Source organism: Chiloscyllium punctatum, chromosome 47 (assembly GCF_047496795.1).
Source record: "Chiloscyllium punctatum isolate Juve2018m chromosome 47, sChiPun1.3, whole genome shotgun sequence".
Taxonomy (NCBI): domain Eukaryota; kingdom Metazoa; phylum Chordata; class Chondrichthyes; order Orectolobiformes; family Hemiscylliidae; genus Chiloscyllium; species Chiloscyllium punctatum.
The window spans coordinates 47,439,560-47,454,599 of NC_092785.1; positions in this window are offsets into that span (position 1 = coordinate 47,439,560).

A 15,040-nucleotide genomic window follows, 5' to 3' on the forward strand; every position below is an offset into this window, starting at 1 on the left:
CTCTCCCGCACACGCCTCGAACTCTCTCATCCGTTCACTCGTTCTCTCTCTCTCCAACCCTCTCTCTATCTCTTTCTCATCCCCTCTCTCTTTCTGACTCCCTCTCTCTCACCCCCTCTCTCTCTCACCCCCCTCGTTCTCAACCTCTCTCTCTCTCTTCCCCTCTCTCTACCACCCTCTTTCTCACTCCCATCTCCCTCTCTCACACCCTCCGCTCTCTCTCATCCCCCCTCTCTCACCAAGTTCTCTCTCTCACCCCCACTCTCTTTCTCATCCACCTCTCTCTCTCTCTCTCAGCCCCTCCCTCACTGCCCTCTCACCCAGCTCTCTCACTCACCTCTCTTTCTCCCATCTCCCTCTCACAACCCCGCTATCTCACCGCTACCTCCCTCACCCCGCTTGTCCCACCCCCTCTTCCACCCCATCCCCCACACACTCCCTCATGCACCGCCCTCTCTCACCCCTCACCCTCCTCTTACACCCCCCTCAACCCCCTCTCTCTGTCATCCCTCTCTCACCACTATAACTCTCTAACCTTCTCTCCCCCTCTCTCTTCCCCTGTCTCTCCCCACCCCTCTTTCTCACCTTCTCTCTCACCTCTCTCTCACACCCTTCTTTCTCACACCCTCCCTCTCTCCCCCTCTCTCTCCCCCCTCTCCCCCTCCCTCCCCATCTCACCCCTCTCTCTCCCGCCTCTCTCTCTCCCCCTCTCTCGCTCCCCCTCTCTCCCCCTCCCTCCCCTCTCTCACCCCTCTCTCTCCCGCCTCTCTCTCACCCCCTCTCTCTCACCCCTCTCTCTCTCTATGCCCCTCTCTCTCAGCCCCTCTCTCTCACACTCCCCCTTTCTTTCTCACCTTGTTATATCTCTCCCCCTCGCTCTCTCTCACCCCCTCTCTCTCATCCCACTCTCTCCCCCTCTCTATTACACCCTCTCTCTCACACCCTTCTAACTCTCTCACCTCTTCACACCCCTCTCTCTCCACCACCTCTCCCCCTCTCTCACCCCTCTCTCACCCCCTCTCTCACCCACTCTCTTTCAAACTCCCTCCCTCTCCCCACTCACTATCTCTCTCAACCCTTGTCTCTCACCTCCTCTCTCTCTCACGCTCTCTCTCTCTCTAAGCCCCTCTCTTTCTCAGCCCCTCTCTCTCACACACCCCCTTTCTTTCTCACCTTGTTATATCTCTCCCCGTCGCTCTCTCTCACCCTCTCTCTCACCCCTTTCTCTCTGTCACCCCTCACCCTCTCTCCCCGTTACACCCTCTCCCTCGCCGCTCTCTCTCTCTCACACACCCATTCACCCTCTCTCCCCCACTCACACCGTATCTCCCCTGCTCACACCCTCTCTCTCTTACCCACCTCTCTGTCTCTCTCTCTCACCCCTCTCTCTCTCTCACCCCTCTCTCCCCTGCCCTCTCTCTCATCCCGCCCTCTCTCTCGCTCTATTGCCTTCTGTCTGTCGCTCCCTTTTTCTCTCTCATTCCCCTTCCCTCTCGCACTTTGTCTCACACCCCGCTCTCTCTCTCTGTATACTCCCTCTCTTACTCCCTTTTTATCTCGTTTGCCCCATTTCTCTCTCTCTCTTTAGACCCCTTTCTTCCTCCTTCCTCCTTGCTCTCGTTCTGTCTCTCTCTAGCGCCCACTCTCTCACCCCATCTCCCTCACACCCCTCTAACTCTTTCATCCGTTCACTCGTTCTCTCTCTCTCGCTGTCTCTCTCTCTCTCAACCCGTCATTCACTGTCTATCTCACCACCTCTCTCACTACTTTTGCTCTCTCTCTCGCGTCCCATCTCTCTCATCCCTCTTTCTCTTGCTGTCCCCCTTTCTCTCTCAATCCCTTCTCTATCTCTCCCCTTTCTCTCACCCCCCTCTCTCCCACTCTCTCTCCAACCACCTCTCTCTCCCACCCCCACTCTCTTCCATTCCCCCTCTCTTTCCCACCCCTCTGTCTCTCACCCCCTCACTCGCTCTCTCCCTCCCTCTCTCTCTCAAACCTCCTCTCTCTTACGCTCTCACTCGCAATCTCTCTCACACCCCCCTCTCTCTTACCCCTCTCTCTCACCCGTCTCTGTCTCTCTCCCACCCCCTCTGTCTCACTCCCCTTCTCTCTCTCACACCCCCACTCTCTCACAACGTGATCTCTCTCAGAACCCCTCTCTCTGTCAACCTCCACTTACCCCTCCGTCCCCCACTCCCTCCCCCTCTCTCCCCACTCTCTCTCCCCACTCCCCCTCTCACCGCGCTCTGAACCCCTCTTACTCAGCTCTCTCTCCCAAACCCTCTCTCTCCCATCCCCTCCCTCCCACCCCCTCTATCACACATGCTCTCTCTCAGCCCCTCTCTCTCACCCCCTCTCTCACCCCACCTCTCTCACACACCCTCTCTCTCACTTCCACTCTCTCACTCCCTCTCTCTCGCCCCCTCTGTCTCAACACATCTCTATCACGACCTCTCCTCCACTCTCTCCCCATCACTCCCCACTCTCCCCATCTCTCCCCTCTCTCCCCCCTCTCTCCCCCTCTCTCTCCCCCTTCCCCTCTCTCTCCCCCCTGCCCCTTCTCTCTCTCCCCTTCTCTCCCCACTCTCTCCTCTCTCTCGCCATCTCTCTCCCCCTTCCCCCCTCTCTCCCCTCTCTCTCCCCCTCTCTCTCCCCTCTCTCTCCCCTTCTCACTGCCCCCACTCCCACCCCCTCTCCCTCCCCCTCCCTCACCCCCTCGCTCCCCTCTCTTGCCCCCCTCAATCTCTCGCATCCTCTCTCACTTTTCGTCTTGCTCTCTTCCTCTCTCTCCCCCTCTCTCTCTCCCCCCTCTTTTACCCCCCTCTTTCTCTCTCAACCCCCCTCTCTACCACCCCATTTCTCGCACTTTCTCTGTCTCTCACCCCTCTCTCAACCCCTCTCTCTCCCCCCTCTCTCTCTGTCACCCCCTCTCTCTCGCATCCCCTCTCTCTCAAACGCACTCTCACACGCCCTCGCTCTCTCATCCCCCTCACTCTCTCCCACCCCTCTCTGACCCTCACTCCCCTCTTTCTCACCCCTCTCTCTCTCACCCCCCTCTTTCTGTCTCACCACTCTCTCTCACCCCCTCTCTCTCACCCCTCTCTCTCTCTCAGACCCCTCTTTCTCTCTCAACCCCTCTCTCTCTCTCACACCCCTCTCTCTCGCACTCCCCCTCTCTCTCTCACCCCCCTCTTTCTCACCCCCTCTCTCTCCTACCCCCTCTCTCTTCCACGCTCTCTCTCTCTCAATCCTCTCACTCACCCCTCTCTCTCACCCCCCAGACCCCTCCCACTCATCCCATTGTCTCTCTCTCAACCCCACTATCTCTCACCCCCTCTGTCTCTCACCCCTCTCTCTCACTCCCTCTCTCTCTCACTCCCTCTCTCTCACTCATTCTCTCTCACCACCATCTCTCTCAACCACCCTCACTCTCTCATCTGCTCACTCTCTCACACCCTTACACACACCCCCTCTGTCTCTCAACCCTCTCTCTCACTCCTCTCTCTCACACCCCCATCCCCTCTCTATCTCACCCCCCCTCTTTCACACCACTCTCCCTCTCAGCCCCTCTCTCTCTCACCCCTCTCTCTCAACCCCTCTCTCTCAATCCCTCTCTCTCTCACCCCCTCTCCCTCTCTCACACACGTTCTCTCTTACCCCTCACTCTCTCTCTAACCCCTCCCCCCACCCCTCTCGCTCACCCCCTCTCTCTCTTGCCTATTTTCTCTCTCACACCATCTCCTTCTCACTCCACTCTCTCTCTTACCCCCCACCCCACTTTCTTTTTCTCAAACACACCCTCTCTCTCTCCCCCCTCTCACCCATTCTCCCTTTCTCACTCACTCTCTCTTTCTCACTTACACTCTCTCTCTGTATTCACTCTCTGTCTTTCTCACCCCCTCTCTCTCACCCCCTTTCTCTCAAAACCTCTCTCTCTCTCCCTCTCTCTCTCCCCTCTCTCCCCCTCTCTTGCCCCCACTCTCTACCCCCTCTCTCCCCTGTCTCTCACACTCCCTCTCTCTCACTCCCATCTCACTCTCTCACCCCACTGTCACTCTCACCCCCCCCTCTCTCTCTCCCCCTGCCCCTCTGTCTCAAACCCCTTCTCTCCCTCACACCCCGCTTTCTCACTGCCTCTCTCGCACTTCCTCTATCTCACCCCCTCTCTCTCAACACCTCTCTCTCACCCCCTCTCTCTCCCTCCTCTCTCTACCCCTCTCTCTCACCTTCTCTCTCACCCTCTCCCCCTCTCCTCCACTCTCTCCTCCACACACACCCTCTCCCCCATCTCTCTCCCCCATCTCTCTCCCCCTCTCCCCCTCTCTCTCCCTCCTCTCTCTGCCCCCTCTCTCTCCCCTTCTCTCTCACCCTTCTGTCCCCTCTCTCTGCCCCATCTCTCTGCCACCAATCCTGCCCCCTCCCCCTCCCTCGCCCCCTCTCTCCGCTCCGCTCTCCCCTCCTCTCTCACCCCCTCTCTTGCACCACTCTCTCACCCCCCTCTCTCTCTCTCTCTCGCATCCTCTCTCTCTCACTCTTCCGCTTGCTCTCTTCCTGTTGCTCGTTCTCTCTCACTCTCTCACCCTCTTCTCATGCTCTCTCTCTCTCCCTGCCTCTCTCCCTCTCTCTTGCCTCCCTCTCTCTTATCCCACAGTCTCTCTCGCTCACTCTCTGTCCCTCGTGCTCTCTCTCTCTCTGTTGCTCATGCTCTCTCTGTCTGACTCACTCTCTCTCTCTCAGTCCACCCTACCTCTCTCACCTCTTCTCTCTCACTCTTGCTCTATCTCTCTCTCTTTCTGTCGTTCTCTCTCTCCGTCTTTCTCTCTCTCAGTCCTCCCCCTCACCTCCTCTCTCTCAACTCATCTTTCTCAACCCCTCTCTCTCCCCCTCTCTCTAACCCTCTCTCTCTCACACACACCTCCTCTTTCCCCCGTCTCTCTCTCAACCCCTCTCTCTCAACCGTTCTCTCTCACCCCTCTCACTTAACCCTCCTTCTCACCCCCTTCTCTCTCTCTGACCCCCTTCTTGCTCTCAAACCGTCACTCTCTCACCGTCTTTCACCTCTCCTCCCTCTCTCACCCCCTCACCCCTCTCCCTCTCTCACACTCTTTCTCTCTTAACCTGCGCTCTCTCTCTAACCCCTCCCCCCTCACCCCCATGGCTCACCCCCGCTCTCTCTTTCCCTCTCTCTCTCACCCCTCTCTTTCTCTATCAATCCCTCTCTTTCATTCCTCTCTCTCCCACTCCCTCACTCTCTCAGTCCCCTCACCACCCCCTCTCTCAACACCCCTCAATCTCTCATCCCCTCACTCTGTCTCCCCCTCAGTCTCTCACCCCCTCTCTCTCAATCCCACTGTCTCTCTCACGTCCATCTCTCTCTCACCCGCCTCTCTCTCGCCTCTCTCTCTGTCACCCTCTCTCTCTCTCACACCAATCTCTTTCACATCACCCTCTCTCTCACACAAACTCTCACACACCCTCGCTCTCTCACCCCCTCCCTCTCTCCCACAATCTCTCTGTCTCTTTCTCATCCCCTCTCTCCCTTCACCCCTATTTCTCACCCCCTTTCTCACACACCCTCTCTCTCAACAACTCTCTCTCACCAACTCTCTCTCACCCCCCTCTCTCCCCCTCTCTCTACCCCTCTCTCTCACCCCCTCTGTCCCCAACTCCTTCACTCTCTCCCCCTCTCCTCCCCATCTCTCTCCTCCCACTCTGCGCCCTCTCTCTCTGCCCCCAATCCCGCCCCTTGTCCCTCTCACTCCCCCTCCATCGCCACCGCTCTCCCCTCCTCTCTCCCCTCCTCTCTCGCCCCCCTCTCGCGCACCACTCTCTCACCCCCTCTTTCTCTCTCACTTCCTCTCTCTCTCACTCTTCCGCTCGCTCTCTTCCTCTTGCTCTCTCTCACTCTCTCACCCACTTCTCACGCTCTCTGTCTCTTCCTGCCTCTTTCCCTCTCTCTTGCCTCCCTCTCTCTTATCGCACGGTCTCTCTCGCTCGCTCTCTGTCCCTCGTGCTCTCTCTCTCTCTCTGTCGCTCATGCTCTCTCTGTCTGTCTCTCTCTGTCTCTCTCTCTCAGTCCACCCTACCTCTCTCACCTCTTCTCTCTCACTCTTGCTCTATCTCTCTGTCTGTCGCTCTCTCTCTCTATCTCTCTCTCTCTCTCTCTCAGTCCTCCCCCTCACCTCCTCTCTCTTTCAACCCATCTTTCTCTACCCCTCCTCTTTGTCTCTCTCACTCTCCCCCTCTATCTCAACCTCTATCTCTCAACCACTCCCTCTCACCCCTCTCTCTCACTCCCCTCTCTCTCACTCCCCTCTCTCTCACCCTCCTTCTCTCTCTCACCCTTCTTCTCTGTCTCACCCTCTTCTCTCTCTCAACCCCTCTCTCTCACTCCCCTCTCTTTCATTCCCCTGTCTCTCACCCCCCTCTCTCTCAACCCCTCTCTCTCTCTCACATCCATCTCTCTCTCACCATCTCTCTCTCTCCCCTCTCTCCATCTCCCCTCTCTCTCCCACCCCAATCTCTTTCACATCCCCGTCTCACTCACACACACTCTCTCACACCCACTGTCTCTCACCCCCTCTGTCTCACCCCCCTCTCTCCCACCCCTTCTCTGTCACTCATTCCCACCTCTCCCTCTCACTGCCCTCTAACCCAGCTCTCTCTCACCCCCCCTTCTCTCTCACACCCCCTCTCTCAACCCCTCTCTCTCAACCCCTCTCTCTCACCCCTCGCTCTCTCACCCCCCCACCATCTCGCTCAACACCCCTCACTCTCTCATCCCCTCACTCTCTCACCCCCTCACTCATCCCTCTCTCTCTCTTCCCCTCTCTCTCTCACCCCTCTCTTTCTCTCTCAACCCCTCTCTCGCTCATCACTCTCTCTCACACACTCTCTCTCACTCCTCTCTTTCTCTGTCAACCCCTCTCTGTCAACCCTCTCTCTCTCACACCCCTCTCTCTCACCACCTGCTCTCTCAAACCCCCTCAATCTCTCATCCCCTCACTCTCTCATCCCCTCAGTCTCTCCCCCTTCTCTCTCAACCCCTCGCTCTCTCTCACATCCATCTCTCTCTCTCTCACCCTCCCTCTCTCTCCCCCTCTCTCTCCCACCTCCTCGCTGTCACTCACTCGCACCTCTCCCTCTCATCGACCTCTCACCCAGCTCTCTCTCTCATTCCCTCTCTCCCACCACCCCTCTCTTCCTCCCTCTCACTCTCTCACCCCTTCTTCTCTCTCACCGCTCTCTCTCCCACCCCCTCTCTCTCAACCTTCTCTCTCTCTCATCCCTCTCTCTCTCACCCCCCACCCTCCCCCTCAACCCACCTCTCTCTCTCACCCCTCTCTCTCAACCTCTCTCTCACCCTTCACTCTCACACCCCTCTCTCTCACACTCCCTCTCTCTCACTGCTCTCTCTCTCACCACCCCTTCTCTCAAATCCCCTCACTCTCATCCCCTCACTCTCTCTCACCCTCAATCTCTCACGCCCTCACTCTCACCCCTCTCTCTCATCGCCTCTCACAACCTTTCTCTCTTACCCCGCGCTCTCTCTCTAACCCCTCCCCCTCTCACCCTTCTCTCTCACCCACACTCTCAATCACACCCTCTCCTTCTCACTCCACTCTCTCTCTTACCCCCTCCCCACTTTTTCTCTCTCAATCACCACTTGCCTCTCACCACCTTTCTCTCACCCCTCTCTCTCACTCCCTGTGTCTCTCACCACTCCCTCTCACCAACTCCTCTCTCAACCCCCTTGCTCTCTCACCCCTCTCTCTCACCCACTCTCTCACACCCACTCCTTCTCATTCCCACTCTCTCTTAACCCCTTCCCACTTTCTCTCTCTCAATCACCCCTTCTCTCTCAACCGCCTCTCACCCCCACACCCTCTTTCTCAATGCCCTCTCTCTCACCCGCTCTCTCTTTCTAACTCACGTTCTCTCTTTCTCAATTACACTCTTTTTCACTCACTCTCTCGCTTTCTCACCCCTCTCTCTCTTACCCCTCTCACTTACCCCCTCTCTCTCACTCCCATCTCACTCTCTCACCCCACACTCTCTCTCACCACAGTCTCTCTCTCTCTCTGTCTCACCGTCTGTCTCTCACCCTTTCTCTCTCACCTCTCTCACCCCACCCTCTCTCTCTCAACCCACATCTCTCTCTCAACCCCTCTCTCTCAACCCCTCTCTCTCACCACTCACTCTTTCACCCCTCTCTCTCACACACCCTCTCTCTCACCCCCCTCTCACCACCCCCTCTTTCAACCCCCCCCACTCTCTCACACCCGTCATCTCTCAACCTCTCTCGCACCCTTCTCTCTCACACCCTCGCACACCCTTTCTCTCTTACCCCGCGCTCTCTCTTACCCCTCCCCCTCACCCCTCTCGCTCACCCCTTTCTCTCACTCACTCTCTCAATCACACCCTCTCCATCTCACTCCACACTCTCTCTTACCCCCTCCCCACTTTCCCTCTCTCAATCGCCCATTGTTTCTCACCCCCTCTCTCTCAAACCTCTCTCTCACTCCCTGTGTCTCTCACCGCCCCCCTCTCACCAACCCCTCTCTCAAACCCCCTCACTCTCTCATCCCTCTCTCTCAACCCTCTCTCTCACCCCCCTCACTCCTTCTCCCTCTCTCACACCCTTTCTCTCTTACCCCACGCTCTCTCTCTAACCCCTCCCCCTCTCACCCCTCTCGCTCACCCCGCTCTCTCACCCCCTCTCTCTTACTCCCATCTCACTCTCTCACCCCACACTCTCTCTCACCACAGTCGCTCTCTCTCTCTGTCTCTCTGTCCCACCCTCTGTCTCTCAGCCCTTCTCTCTCACCCACTCACCCCACCTCCTCTCACCCCCCTCTCTCACCCGATCTCTTTCTCAATTACGTTCTCTCATTCTCACTTACACTCTCTCTCTTTCACTCACTGTCTCTCTATCCCACCCTCTGTCTCTCACCCCCTCACTCCACCCCCTCTCTCTCACCCCTCTCTCTCACCCGCTCTATCTTTCTCACTCACGCTCTCTCCCTTTTTTAACTAACTCTGTCTCTTTCTCATCCCTCTGTCTCTCTTACCCCACTCTCTCAGCCCTTCTCTCACACTCCCCAACCACTCTCTCCGCCCACAGTCTCTCTCACCACAGTCTCTCTCTCTCTCTGTCCCACCCCCTCTGTCTCTCACCCCGTCTCTCTCCTCCCCCCACCCCCCACACACCACACCCTCTCTCACACCCCCTCTCTCTCACCCGGTCTCTTTTTCACTCACTCTCACTCTTCATCACCCCCTCTCTCTCGCAACCCCTCTCTCTCTCAAGTCCTCTCTCTCTCCCTCTCTCCCCCTCTCTCTGCTCCTCTCTCTCCCCCCTCTCTTGTCCCTCTCTCTCTCCCCATCTCCCCCTGTCTCGCACACCCACTCTCTCTCACCCCTATCTCTCTCCTCCGCTCTCTCTCACACTCTCTCCCTGTCGCTCCCTCACTCTCTCCGCAAACTCTCACTCCCTCTCTACACCCTTTCTCTCCACTCTCTCTCCCCTTCCCTCTCCCCGTCTCTCTCACCCCCTCTCTTTCACCCCTCTCTACCCTTCTCTCTCCCCCTTCTCGTCCCCTCTCTCTCCCCCCTCTCTCTCCCTGTCTCTCCCCCACTCTCTCCCCAAAATCTCACTCCCACTCTACACCCGTTCTCTCCCCTCTCTCTCACCCTCTCTCTCCCCCTCTCTCCCCCACTCTCTCTACCCTCTCTCCCCCTCTTTCTTTCCCCTCTCTCTCCCCCCTCTCTCTCCCCCACTCTCTCTGCCCTCTCTCTCTGCCATTTCGCTTGCCCCCTTCCCGCTCCCTCCCCCTCTCCATCCCCGTCTAACCTCCCCCCACCCCCCCACCGCCCCTCTTTCTCTCTCACTTTGTCTCTTTGTCTCCCGGACTCTCTTGCTCTCTCAGCTCTCCCTCCCTCTCTTGCTGCCTCTGTCTCTGTCTTTTGCCCCTCTCTCCCTCTCTCTCATCCCTCTATCTCTCTCTCGCCCCCTCATTCTCTCTCACACTGTCTGTCTCTCTGTCTCTCTGTCTCTCTCAGCTCTCTCAGCTCTCCCTCCCTTTCTCACTGCCTCTGTCTCGCTCTTGTGCCCTCTCTCTCTCTCATCCCTCTGTCCCTCGCTCGCATCCTCTCTCTTGTTCTTCCTCTCTCTCTCCCGCTCTATCTCTATCCCTCTCTTTGCCCCCTCTCTCTCTCTCATTCTTCCTCTCACTCTCTTCATCTCGCTCTTTCTTTCTCACCTTCTCACCCTCCCCTACGCTCTCACGCTCTCTCTCTCCCTCCTTCTCTCCCTCTCTCTTGCCTCCCTCTCTGTCTCATCTCACTCTCTCTCTTGCTCGCTCTCTCTCACTCGTGCTCTCTCTCTATTGCTTGTGCTCTGTCTGTCTGTCTGTCTCTCTCTCTCCCTCTCTCTGCCCTCCCTCCCTCTTTCAACTCTTCTCTCTCACTCTTGTTCTTTCTCTCTCTCTCTGTCTGTCTGTTGCTCTCTCTCTCCGTCTCTCTCTCTCTCTCCCAGTCCTCCCCCCTCACCTCCTCTCTCTCTTGCACCCCTCTCTCTCATCACTCTGTCTCTCGCTTGTCCCCATCTCTCTCTCTCTCTGTCCTCCTCTCTCTCGCTCTCCCCGTCTCTCTTTCACTCGCTTGGTCTCCCTCGCTCGCTTGTGCTCTCTCTATCCCTCTCTCTATTCCCCCTCGCAGTTTCTGTCCCTCTCTCTCCCCCTCTCTCCTCTTTCTCTCTCTCTCTCACTCCTCTCTCTCCCCTTTCTCTCTCTGTCGCCCCTCTCTCGTCCCTCTGTCGTCTCTCTCTTGCTCTCTCTCACTCATTCTCTCCCTCTCTCCCTCACCCTCTCTTCCATATACACTCTCCCTCTCTCCCACCCTTGCTCTGTCCTTTCTCTTGCTCTCTCACTCTCACCTCTCTCCCTCTCTGTCTCGTTTTCTCTCTCTCTCTTTTTCACTCTTTCTTACCCTTGTCTCACCCCACTCTCAGTCACTCTCTCCCTCTCCCTCTCTATCCCTCCCTCTATCACCCGCCTCTCTCTCCTCTCTCAATCTGTCTCGCTCTTGTCTTTCTCCCATCAGTTTCGCTCTCTCTCTCGCCCCTCTCTCTTGCTTCTCTCTCTTGCCTCTCTCTTTCTCTCTCGCCACCTCTCTCCTCCGTTCGCTCTTGCCTCATCGCTCTCGCACCCTCTCTTCATCTCTCACCCCTCTGTCTCGGTCTGTCTTTGTCTCTCTCGGCCTTCCCTCCGTGTCTTGCGACCTCTCTCTCTTTCGCCCCTCTCTCAACTCTCTACCTCTCACTTGGCCCGTCTCTCTATCTTGCTCTCCCTTCTCTCACTCTCTCTCTCTCTCACAGCCTCTCTCTCTCACTCTCCCACCTCTCTTTCTCTGCAGTCCTCTCTCTCTCTCTCTCTCTATCCCGCCCCTTCTCTCTCTCTCTCTCTCTCTCTCTCTCATCCATCTCTCTTGCTCGCTCACTGTCTCTCTTTCTCTCTCTCTGTCAGACACTCTCTCTCGTATCTGTCCCCTCTCTCCCTCTCTCTATCCCCCTCCCTCTCTCTCTCTACTCCCCTCTCTCTGTCTCTCTCTACACCCCTCTCTCTCCCACCCCACCTCTCTCTGTCTCTCTGTCTCTTGTCTCTGTCACTCAATTATCCCCTCCCTCTCTCTCAGTCTTCCCCCTTGCTCCCCCATCTCTCTCGTAAACTCTCTCCCTCATTCGATCTCTCATACCCTCTCAATCACGCTCTTGCACCCTTTTCTCTCTCATCTCTCTCCCTGTCGCCTTCTCTCGCCCTCCCCTCTCTCTCTCCCTGTCGCTCTCTCTTGCCCTCCCCTCTCTCTCACCCCCTCTCTCGTTCACCCCTCTGTCTCGCCCTCCCCTCTCTCATCCTCCACGCTCTCACACTCCGCTCTCTCGCACTCCGCACTCTCACTCTCCCCTCTCTCTTTCACCCTCCCCTCTCTCTCACCCTCCCCTCTCTCTTTCACCCTCCCCTCTCTCTCACCCTCCCCTCTCTCTTTCACCCTCCCCTGTCTCTCACTCTCCCCTCTCTCTCACCCTCCCCTCTCTCTTTCACCCTCCCCTCTCTCTCACCCTCCCCTCTCTCTCTCCCTGTCGCTCTCTCTTGCCCTCCCCTCTCTCTCACCCCCTCTCGTTCACCCCTCTGTCTCGCCCTCCCCTCTCTCATCCTCCACGCTCTCACACTCCGCTCTCTCGCACTCCGCACTCTCACTCTCCCCTCTCTCTTTCACCCTCCCCTCTCGCTCACCCTCCCCTCTCTCTTTCACCCTCCCCTCTCTCTCACCCTCCCCTCTCTCTCTCGCCCTCCCCTCTCTCTCGCCTTCCCCTCTCTCTCGCCCTCCAATCTCTCTCCCTCCCCTGTCACTCTCCCTCCACTCTCATTCTACCTCCCCTCTCTCTCTCCCTGCCCTCTTTCGCCCTCCCCTCTCTATTCACTCCCATCTCTCTCGCCCGCCCCTCTCTCGCCCTCCCTTCTCACTCTCCATCCCCCTCTCTAGCCCTCCCCCTCTCTCTCCCTCCCATCTCTCTCACCCTCCCATCTCTCGCCCTCCCCTCTCTCTCACCCTCCCCTCTCTCTCGCCCTCCCCTCTCTCACCCTCCCCTCGCTCTGGCCCTCCCCTCTCACTCTCCCTCCCCTCTCACTCTCCCTCCTCTCTCTCTCCCTCCCGTCTCCCTCCCTCCCTTCTCTCATTCTCCCCTCTCACTATCCCTCCCGTGTCACTCGCCCTCCCCTCTCATTCTCCCTCCCCTCTCACTCTCCCTCCCCTCGCTCTTGCCCTCCCCTCTCGCACTCCGTCCCCTCTCTTGCCCTCCCCTCTCACTCTCCCTCCCTCTCTCTCTCCCTCCCGTCTCCATCCCTCCCCTCTCTCCCTCCCCTCTCACTCTCCCTCCCTTCTCTCTCCCTCCTGTCTCCCTCCCTCCCTTCTCGCACTCTTCCCTCTTACTATCCCTCCCCTCTCACTCTCCCTCCCCCTCACTATCCCTCCCCATCACTCTCCCTCCCCTCTCTCGCCTTCCCCACTCTCGCCATCCGCTCTACCACCCTCCCCTCTCTGGCCCTCACCTCTCTCCCTCCCGTCTCAATCCCTCCTCTCTCACTCTCCCTCCCCTCTCTCTCACCCTCCCCTCTCTTTCAACCGCCTCTCTCGCTCACCTCTCTCTCTCTCGCCCTCCCCTCTCTCGCTCTCCCCTCTCACTCTCCCTCCCCTCTCACTCTCCCTCCTCTCTCTCTCCCTCCCGTCTCCCTCCCTCCCTTCTCTCACTCTCCCCTCTCACTATCCCTCCCGTGTCACTCGCCCTCCCCTCTCATTCTCCCACCCCTCTCACTCTCCCTCCCATCGCTCTTGCCCTCCCCTCTCGCACTCCCTCCCCTCTCTCTCCCTCCCGTCTCCATCCCTCCCCTCTCTCCCTCCCCTCTCACTCTCCCTACCCTCTCTCTCACCCTCCCCTCTCTTTCAAACCCCTCTCTCGCTCACCTCTCTCTCTCCCCCTCCCTTCTCTCCCCCTCCCATCTCTTGCCCCTCCCTCTCTCACCCTCCCCTCTCTCTGCCTCCACTCTCATTCTCCTTCCCCACTCACTCTCCCTCCCCTCTCTCTCGCCCTCCCCTCCACTCACTCTCCCTCCCCTCTCACTCTCCTTCCCCTCTCACTGTCCCTCCCCTCTCTCGCCCTCCCCTTGCTCTCGCCCTCCCCTCTCACTCTCCCTCCCCTCTCACTCTCCCTCCCTTCTCACTCTCCCTCCCCCTTACTCTCCCTCCCCTTACTCTCTCTCCCTCCCCTCTCACTCTCCTTTCCCTCTCACTGTCCCTCCCCTCTCTCGCTCTCCCCTTGCTCGCGCCCTCCCCTCTCACTTTCCCTCCCCTCTCACTCTCCCTACCCTCTCTCTTACCCTCTCCTCTCTCGCCCTCCCCTCACTCTCCCTCCTCTCTCTGTCCTTCCCGTCTCCATCCCTACCCTCTCTCCCTCCCCTCTCACTCTCCCTCCCCTCTCTCGCCCTCCCCTCTCTCTCGCCCTCCCCTCTCACTCTTCCTCCCCTCTCACTCTCCTTCCCCTCACACTCTCCCTCCCCTCTCTCTCGCGCTCCCCACTCTCTCTCCCTCCCCCAACTCTCGCCCTCCCCTCTTTTCGCCCTCCACTCTCACTCTTCCTCCCCTCTCACTCTCCTTCCCCTCTCACTCTCCGTCCCCTCTCTCTCGCGCTCCCCACTCTCTCTCCCTCCCCTCTTTCACCCTCCCCTCTCACTCCCTCCCCTCGTTCTGGCCCTCCCCTCACCCACTCACTCTCCCTCCTCTCTCTCACCCTCCCTCCTCACTCTCCTTCCCGTCTCACTCTCCCTCCCCTCGCTCTTGCCCTCCCATCTCACCCTCCCTCCCCTCTCTCTCCCTCCCCTCTCACTCTCCATCCCTCTCTCTCACCCTCTCATTTCTCACCCTCCCCTCACTCCTCCTTTCTTCTCTCTCCCTCCCTACCGTCTCCATCCCTCACCTCTCTCCCTCACCTCTCTCGCCCTCCCCTCTCTCTCTCCCTCCATCTCTCTCTCCTTCGCCTCTCTCTCTCCCTCCCCTCGCTCTGGCCCTTCCCTCTCACTGTCCTTCCCCTCTCAATCTCCCTCCCCTCTCTCTCCCTCCCCTCTCTCTCCCTCCCTACCGTCTCCATCCCTCCCCTCTCTCCCTCCCCTCTCTCGCCCTCCCCTCTCTCTTTCCCTCCATCTCTCACTCTCCTTCCCCTCTCACTCTCCCTCTCCTCTCTCTCCTTCGCCTCTCTCTCTCCCTCCCCTCGCTCTGGCCCTTCCCTCTCACTGTCCTTCCCCTCTCAATCTCCCTCCGCTCTCACTCTCTCTCCCCTCGCTCTTGCCCTCCCATCTCACCCTCCCTCCCCTCTGTCTCCCTTCCCTCTCACTCTCCATCCCTCTCTCTCACCCTCTCATTGATCACCCTCCCCTCTCTCTCCCTCCCCTCTCTCTCCCTCCCTACCGTCTCCATCCCTCCCCTCTCT